Genomic DNA, 10494 nt, shown 5'->3' with positions numbered 1-10494 from the left:
CTCTCAAGGACAGACACCTTACATTCCCTACACACCCACCACCTCAAACTGACCACTTCATCATGAGGAGCCAGTCTATCAGCATCCTGTCGGCCAACATTAGAGGTTCCATTACTAATGTTGGAGAGCTCACACATAGTTTTGTGAACACTCGACGTCCCGACATGATAACTGTTGTTTAAACATTTTTGGATGACAGGACTCCAGAAAATTTTGCAAGAATTGCTGGCTACACCTCATGGATGAGAAGAGACAGGCAAGGGCAAGGAGGAGGTGTTGTTGTGTGCTTCTCTAAAAGTGTTCATGCCCAGCACATTGATGTTGCCACCCCTACACATCTTGAAATGATGTTCTTCAAGCTCTGTATAAACACTAGTACCTCTGTACTAGCATGTGCAATGTACAGACCTCAGTGGCAACATGCAGACCCCATCAACTTCTTAATGGAAAATACTTACTCCCTTCTGATACAACACAACTGTCAACATATTATAATTGTTGGTGACCTCAACCAACACCTTATACAGAGGGACTTTGATGACCTTCTTGCAGTGTTTGACATGAGAAACTTCGTTGATTTCCCTACTCACATCTCTGGCTCCTCCCTTGACCCAGTAGTGAGTGATCTGGCAGAAGGCATAGTCACTTGTCAACCCCTCGGCTATGTTGGATCGTCTGACCACAAGGCTGTTTTTACGACACTTAAGATCCCAACAGAACGAGGTGAGGAGTCCACACGCACAACCTGGCTATGGGAAAGAGGTAACTGGCCAGCCCTTTGCTCTGAGCTCGCCACCACCGATTGGAATGCTCTTCTCCAAGGGGATGTTGACAACCAAGTGAAAGCCTTCACTGGACACATCCTTAATCTACAACAAGAACACATTCCTCACCGGCAATATGTGACGAAGCCTACAGATCAGCCTTGGTTTGGCTTTCGTTGTAGAGAGGCTGCTACTGCTAAGTACAAAGCATGGCGAAGGTATAAGAGACATCCTACCACCTATAACAGGAACTTGCACACGCAAGCCTGTAGGCATATGGGTGACGTTCAAAAGTGGGCCATTGATAAATGGGAGGTGGACACTAAAAGAAAGCTAGCATCAGGTAAGGTAGGCTCCAAAACCTGGTGGTCCCTGGTCAAGGACAGACAAGGTTATCTGCCTGATGAACTCATTCCACCTCTAAATCGACAGGATGGGACCACCTCTACTAGTAGTCAAGAGAAGGTGGACCTCTTTGCTGAACACTTTGCTACCAAAATGCAAGTTCCTGATCCAGCAAGGGACCCTCCTTGGCTAGCTGCAAGAACTGTGTCAAAACTGTCAGTAGTGACAATAAGGCAGGAGGAGGTGCATTTCCTTCTTAAATTGCTTGACCAAGAAAAGGCTGTGGGCCCAGACAAGTTGAGCCCAAGATTGTTGAGAAGATGTGCAGACCAGCTAGCAGCACCTCTAACTCGCATCTTTCAGCACTGCCTAGTACAGTGTAAATGGCTCTCTCTATAGAAAGAGGCAAATGTAGTCCCTGTTCACAAAAAGAAAAGCAGATCAGAAATCAGCAATTACAGACCAGTGTCACTCCTGTCAATCACTGGTAAGATCCTTGAGACAATAATCTCAAGACAAATGACAGAGTTTTTTGACTACCACTCACTACTTTGTGATCGTCAATATGGCTTCAGGAAAGGTTACTCTGCTGCTGATCTGTTGTTAAACCTCTCCACTAAGTGGCACCAGTCACTGGATGAATCCAAAGTCAGCTGTGTGGTAGCACTTTACATAGCTGGTGCTTTCGACCGGGTGTGGCACCAGGGCCTCTTAGCAAAACTTCAAGCACTGGGAATTGCAGGCTCTACGCTATGTCTCCTCAGTGATTACCTTCATGGTAGATCTCTAAGTGTAGTTCTCAATGGAATGGAATCAGCAAGACATCCTACTGGGGCAAGTGTTCCACAAGGAAGAGTGCTGGGTCCATTGTTGTGGAATGTCTACTTCAATGACCTTCTTCATCTCATCCCAGAATCACATGCATATGCAGACGACTGTACACTGACATTCACTTATCCAAGAGAAGAAATGCCAGCTGCTCTAAGCTACATCAATCACCAGCTGAGAGCTATATCAGCTTGGGGAAATAGATGGCAAGTAACATTTGCACCTGAGAAAACGCAAATGATGATCGTCTCTAGGCACCATGATGGTAATGCTGGTGCAGTAGTAAGGATGAATGGGAGGGTGTTGGCACCTGGAGAAGTTGATATCCTTGGCGTGAAATTTGACTTCAAACTAACCATGAAGAACCATGTTGTAAATCTTGCAAACAAGGCAGCCAGGAAGCTTACAGCACTTCGCCGTATCTCGCATCTGCTTGACAGTAGGGGTTGCAAGATCCTGTACGAGGCACATGTACGCTCACACCTTGAGTATGCTCCACTTTCTTGGTTTGCCTGCCCCCCTCTCACCTGCGACTGCTTGACAGAGTAGAGAACAGAGCAAGACGTCTCATCTCTCGCCTGGACCCATCCTGGATAGATCTGTCATTTCAGCAGAGCCTTCAACATAGGAGGGATGTGGGTGGCCTTACTGTTATGTACAAGGCCAATATTGTCAAAGTACCACACTTGGATCCACTTTGAGGACAGCGTGAAACAAGCTTTTATGCCACAAGACGGACAGAAAGCAGCAACTTCACTCTGGCTGTACCCTTCTCCAGACCATCACTCCATCTGAGATCATATATACCCAGGATGACTCGAGTATGGAACACATTCGTACAGCATAATGATGTCAACGAGATAAAGTCAGTTGATCAAATGAAAATGCTGGCCCACAGATGGCTCCAACTTCATCCTGTTCCCTACTTGTATGTCTCATAACAATAAAAATGATTTCAAATGAGCTGATGTAGGTAACAGCTCTTAGCTTGCCAATAAAGTTAGGAATCCTTAACCTGTAAATAGCTTGTCAATAAAGCTAGGGATCATTAACCTTGTGAAACCCTGTGTAAAAAAAAAAAAAAAAGAGAGAGAGAGAGATGGAATGTTGACAACCAAGTGAGTACCTTTACTAGACACATCCTTAATCTACAAGAACACACCCCTCACCTGCAGCATGTGACGAAGCCTACAGATCAACCTTGGTTCGGCTTTCGTTGTAGAGAGGCTGCTACTGCTAAGGCTTGGCAAAGGTTTAAGATACATCCCACTACATATAACAGGAACTCGCACAGGCAAGCCTGTAGGCATATGGGTGAGGTTCAAAAGTGGGCCATTGCTAAATGGGAGGTGGACACAAAAAGAAAGCTAGCATCAGGTAAGGTAGGCTCCAAAACCTGGTGGTCCCTGGTCAAGGACAGACAAGGTTATCTGCCTGATGAACTCATTCCACCTCTAAATCGACAGGATGGGACCACCTCTACTAGTAGTCAAGAGAAGGCGGACCTCTTTGCCGAACACTTTGCTACCAAAATGCAAGTTCCTGATCCAGCAAGGGACCCTCCTTGGCTAGCTGCAAGAACTGTCAAAATTGTCAATGGTGACAATAAGGCAGGAGATGTATCTTCTTAAATCGCTTGACCAGGAAAAGGCTGTGGGCCTAGACAAGTTGAGCCCAAGACTGCTGAGTAGATGTGCAGACCAGCTAGTAGCACATCTAACTCGCATCTTTCAGCACTGCCTAGTATAGTGTAAATTGCCTTCTCTGTGGAAAGAGGCAAATGTAGTCCCTGTTTACACAAAGAAGAGTAGAGAAGTTGAAGATTGAGACACTTATGCAGCATATTATGAGCATAAGTGTCTCAATCTTCAACTTGTCGGTTTTTCAAACCATTCATCACAACTGTCAGACACGGCAGCATCATGGGGTCTTGTTACAAAGAATTCTTCAACACTTGTTCAACCTTTGGACGAAGACCTACTTCGACTAGTGGATGGTACCACTATGACCCCGCCTCCATCTGCTTCACGTCACCTCACTACAGTATATAAGCCACGTCTACGGCCCTATGCTGTACATTCTACAAGATTGATGGACTGAACACATCGACTCCAGGCTGAGGGACTGATTACCTCATTCTCCTCCTCTCCTTACGCCTTCCTCTTTGCATTGGACTGATGAAGCCACTGTGTGGCGAAACGTTTCCTGAATAAAGATTCCCATATGCTGCATAAGTGTCTCAATCTTCAACTTGTCGGTTTTTCAAACCATTCATCACAACTGTCAGACACGGCAGCATCATGGGGTCTTGTTACAAAGAATTCTTCAACACTTGTTCAACCTTTGGACGAAGACCTACTTCGACTAGTGGATGGTACCACTATGACCCCGCCTCCATCTGCTTCACGTCACCTCACTACAGTATATAAGCCACGTCTACGGCCCTATGCTGTACATTCTACAAGATTGATGGACTGAACACATCGACTCCAGGCTGAGGGACTGATTACCTCATTCTCCTCCTCTCCTTACGCCTTCCTCTTTGCATTGGACTGATGAAGCCACTGTGTGGCGAAACGTTTCCTGAATAAAGATTCCCATATGCTGCATAAGTGTCTCAATCTTCAACTTGTCGGTTTTTCAAACCATTCATCACAACTGTCAGACACGGCAGCATCATGGGGTCTTGTTACAAAGAATTCTTCAACACTTGTTCAACCTTTGGACGAAGACCTACTTCGACTAGTGGATGGTACCACTATGACCCCGCCTCCATCTGCTTCACGTCACCTCACTACAGTATATAAGCCACGTCTACGGCCCTATGCTGTACATTCTACAAGATTGATGGACTGAACACATCGACTCCAGGCTGAGGGACTGATTACCTCATTCTCCTCCTCTCCTTACGCCTTCCTCTTTGCATTGGACTGATGAAGCCACTGTGTGGCGAAACGTTTCCTGAATAAAGATTCCCATATGCTGCATAAGTGTCTCAATCTTCAACTTGTCGGTTTTTCAAACCATTCATCACAACTGTCAGACACTGCAGCATCATGGGGTCTTGTTACAAAGAATTCTTCAACACTTGTTCAACCTTTGGACGAAGACCTACTTCGACTAGTGGATGGTACCACTATGACCCCGCCTCCATCTGCTTCACCTCACCTCACTACAGTATATAAGCCACGTCTACGGCCCTATGCTGTACATTCTACAAGATTGATGGACTGAACACATCGACTCCAGGCTGAGGGACTGATTACCTCATTCTCCTCCTCTCCTTACGCCTTCCTCTTTGCATTGGACTGATGAAGCCACTGTGTGGCGAAACGTTTCCTGAATAAAGATTCCCATATGCTGCATAAGTGTCTCAATCTTCAACTTGTCGGTTTTTCAAACCATTCATCACAACTGTCAGACACTGCAGCATCATGGGGTCTTGTTACAAAGAATTCTTCAACACTTGTTCAACCTTTGGACGAAGACCTACTTCGACTAGTGGATGGTACCACTATGACCCCGCCTCCATCTGCTTCACGTCACCTCACTACAGTATATAAGCCACGTCTACGGCCCTATGCTGTACATTCTACAAGATTGATGGACTGACATCACATCGACTCCAGAAGCTGAACGTTTCCTGGACTGACTTGTCGGTTTTTACCTCATTCTCCTCCTCTCTGAAGAGGAGACTTACAGGCCTTCGAGCTCTTTGCATACTCGGGACTGATGAAGCCACTGATGTGAAAACTTTCAGCGAAAACGTTTCCTGAATAAAGATGCCTCCCTCTTTATATGAGTTTATATTAATGAGCCCCGTTTCCTTTACATAACTTTTAGAGTCTTCCTTCTATATGTTATCGTTTCTCGTCCTTTGGAAGGCTACCCTACAATTGCCAGAGACTTTTATATCACTGACAATATATTTATGTGTGTAAAGTTATTGATGTCATCGCGGAATATAATCGAATATTTTATTATTGCCACATTAATTTTGTTTAGGCTATTACAGTATCAATGCTTGTGGGATTTTTCTAATGCTATAATATTCATCCTTCTGGCTGTGGGCACTGTTGTGCCTGGGGGTAATTCCTGTACCCTCCTCTCTCCCTCCCTCCCTCACTCACTCCAGTGAAGACGGTCCTCTGGAAACGTACTTACTTGGACATCCTTCTCTTTTCTGAAATTTTGTAAGCTCCTGATGATGTGTTGATTGCAACACGAAAGGCCTAGAGCTATCATTCTACTCCCCCAGTGGTTGTTATATATACATATACACAGATTAACCACTGTGATGTGGAAAAATAGTGAAATTCCATGCGCTTTCGTGACTTCTCATATATATAGTAATGAAACAACAAGTGGTTTTGAATAATTTACAAACTGCGACAGGGTAGGATTCGACCCCACGACACATTGTCACGCCTCAAGAGGCCACATAATGTAAATGTCACCTTATTCACTCAGTCATCGATCCTGTAGGAATGATGGCTTAAATAGCAACGCTCTTCTTGACGAATAAGGCAAGCGAAAATTTGTGTATGCACTAATTTCACAAAAACCATTCTGAACCTAACGAAAAAAATAGATTTCATTGTGTTTGTTTATTATTAAATTATTTAAAAATTATCTAAACCATATTTAGTTGGATTATGACAAATAAAATTGTGCTTATTATAACAAGGTTAGGTAAGTTTTCTAAGGTTCTTTTGGTGCAAAATTATTAATTTTTACATTAAAATAAATAAAAAAAGATATCTTTAAAGCTGTTCAGAGGGTTAATGCCTGTTGTACTTGGGGCACGCGCCTCAGCTCTGAGGAGCTGAATGAGATTTTTCGCATTATAATCAGTGACAAACACGTAACAATATGTACTTGACATGTATCTCTCACATCTCATGTACTGTATATGCCATCTTTATATCAACAATGCATCTCTTAAATCTTTTGTACCATATTATGTAATAAAATATACCTCTTTAAACGTATAAGAGAAAATTTTAGAAAGAACATAATTTTAAATGTTCTTGTTAACTGACCAGTTTTATCTATTCGGCACATATATATATATATATATATATATATATATATATATATATATATATATATATATATATATATATATATATATATATATGTATATATATATATACAATACAATCATAAACAGTAGATCCTAACAATGCAACACAAGCCACGAGGGGGTTGCAATCTTCAGCTGAAGATTTCCACCCCCCATGGCTTGTCTTTCATATAAATATATATATATATATATATATATATATATATTCGTAAACACTACACTATGTTCACATACCATCCTATTCACCTGTCACTATATTTGCATACAATAGTGTTTCTCCACTTGTATATTCCGTACCACCAGAGTCCTGTACTATTATTATCCCATACAACTGTATTTCTCTACCATTGTATCGTCGAACCGCTATCTTGTATCACTGCGTCCCCAAATCTTTATTTCTCTACCACTGTATTCTTGTACTACTATATTCCCAAACCACTATTCCTGTACCACTGTATCCTCGAACTATCAGTATCGTACCACTCTGTCCCTGTGTTACCGCACCACTCTATACCCATACTACTATTTCCTTCACTACTGTATCTCCTACCACTGTATTCCCTGTACTACTGTACCTACCATGTACCACACGCTGAGGCAGCAAGATTCTTCACGTGGTGGTCAATGTAAACTGGCTGGTCACCTGTAGTGTGAGTCCCAGTCACAGGCAAGAGTGCTTGTGTTGCTGCCTGAGTCCCAGTCACAGGCAAGAGTGCTTGTGTTGCTGCCTGAGTCCCAGTCACAGGCAAGAGTGCTTGTGTTGCTGCCTGAGTCCCAGTCACAGGCAAGAGTGCTTGTGTTGCTGCCTGAGTCCCAGTCACAGGCAAGAGTGCTTGTGTTGCTGCCTGGTCTCTCCTACGAGTCTCCAAGGTATTACTCGTGGTTCCAGTCAACTCTAGCAACACACCTGGTAATCCCCAGTGTAACTCTTGCAACACCTGGTAATCCTCAGTGACTCTTGCAACACACCTGGTAATCCCCAGTGTAACTCTTGCAACACACCTGGTAATCCCCAGTGTGGTTCTTGCAACACCTGGTGATCCTCAGTGTGACTTGCAACACACCTGGTAATCCCCAGTGTGACTTGCAACACACCTGGTAATCCCCAGTGTGACTTGCAACACACCTGGTAATCCCCAGTGTAGCTCTTGCAACACACCTGATAATCCCCAGTGTGATTCTTACGTTGTCTTACATACTCGATGGACTTAATTTTTACTAATTTAAAGAAAAGTGCTTAATACTAATTGGTTTTGGATTGAAAGCATTGCGTTGATTACACCTGTGATTATTTTTTATTTATATATATATATATATATATATATATATATATATATATATATATATATATATATATATCTTTTAAATAAGTAAAGCTGAAGAAGTTTATATTTTCGAATCGTCAACTGACCACTGCTTGACACGATGAACTTAACACTTCACTTTAGTATGATTTAGTAGTATCTTCAATATATAAGAACAGGCAGCGGGTGAACTTCAGCGAGATTTGTATACATAATTTTTTCTGTAAGCATTTTGTGGGACTCAGAGAAGGATAGTTTTAAGTGAAGAAACTCTGTTTTTTTTTTAATGCTCCACTACCGCGTCTGGGCGACTGGAGCTGGAGTGACAACGCGAACTACCTCCCTCTTGACGGTCGGAGAGGTGACTGAGGTTCTGAAGGCTCACACAGCAGATTGGTCAAGAGTGTGTCCCACCCCTCGCCGCCTCCACCAATCAGAAGCCGTCCAGCTTCCCACTTCCCTCATCTCTCTCGTGTTGTTGTCCTCTACTGAGATGAAGATGCTACTTGTGATGCTAAGATACTTCATACTATTAGTCAAAAATAAATCCGCACCTCTTGATGCTGGTAAAAGGATCTTGGTCCGAGGGAACTGATGCTATGATTTCATTAAATGAAACCTGATTATCTCAAATTCCCCAACAATGACATGACCCCTCACTAGAGTTATCTTATCCCATAAATACTACTACTTCTACTAATAATAATAATAAAATAATTATAATAATAATAATAATAATAATAATAATAATAATAATAATAATAATAATAATAATAACAATAATAATAAAAATGATGATAATAATAACAATAATAATAACAATAATAATAATAATAATAATAATAATAATAATATTAATACTTAATGGCAGTGTGCAGTGTGTGGGAGTCGGTTAACAATGTCACTAAGTTACATTACTCTCGGTAACAAGCTTGTCTAACTATTATTAATGTTATATTAATAAAAAAAGATAAAAACGTTGCTACTACTACTATCACCGTTACTATTACTTTACTTCTACTCTTACCACCATCACTATTACTACTAATTTTATTAATAATAATAACAATAGCACAACGTTTTCATGCCGGATCTGGTTGAAAAAAAATACAATTATTTTGAGATGAAAACCACCATGTTGAAAGTATTATTGTAATAAATAAGAATCTTGATGCTGTATCATCATGGCGATGAACTGTGCAAGTAACATGTGCCTGAATCATAAGGAAATTCATCGTATGATTTGTGGGAACTTTGTGTGATTTGTAGGAACCTGGTATAATTTTGTGGGAACGTCAAGTCACTAATCAAAGAATAATTGTCTCTCTCTCTGTCACACACACACACACACACACACACACACACACACACACACACACACACACACACACACACACACACACACACACACACACACACACAACTTCTCTTAACACATCCTCAGACAACACTTCGTAAAATAATAAATGTTCTGGCGAAAAGTATACAACACTGTCTGTCGTTTTCTGGAGAGTATTAGTATCTTCCTCTCTTAGCAGTTTTCCTGGAGAATTTATAGTTGCATCCGTGTGTGTGTGTGTGTACTCACCTCATTGTACTCACATAATTGTGGTTGTAGGCGTCGAGACTCAGCTCCTGGCCCCGCTTCTTCACTGGTCTCTACTAGGTCCTCTCTCTCTCTCTCTACTCCCTGAGCTTTATCATACCTCGTGTATTGTTCCTGCCTCCACTGCATCACTTGCCAGACTATTCCACTTCCTGACTACTCTAAGACTGAAGAAATACTTCCTAACATCACTTTGACTCGTCTGAGTCTTCAACTTCCAATTATGACCCCTTGCTTCTCTGTCCCCTCTCTGGAACATCCTGTCTCTGTCCACCTTATCTATTCCACGCAGTATTTTGTATGTCGTTATCATGTCTCTCTTAACCCTCCTGTCTTCCAGTGTCGCCAGGCCGATTTCACTTAACCTTTCTTCGTAAAACATTTCCCTTAGCTCCGGAACTAACCTTGTCGCAAACCTTTGCACTTTCTCTAATTTCTTGTGTACGAATGGTATACAATACCGACAAGATGAGAGTAAGACACATGTGCAACATGTTGCACATGTGTCTTACTCATGAGCACATGTTGAGAGTAAGACACATGTGCAACATGTTGCACATG

This window comes from Cherax quadricarinatus, chromosome 17 (genome assembly GCF_038502225.1).
Source record: "Cherax quadricarinatus isolate ZL_2023a chromosome 17, ASM3850222v1, whole genome shotgun sequence".
Classification (NCBI taxonomy): Eukaryota; Metazoa; Arthropoda; class Malacostraca; order Decapoda; family Parastacidae; genus Cherax; species Cherax quadricarinatus.
Note: the sequence above shows the minus strand (reverse complement) of the source record.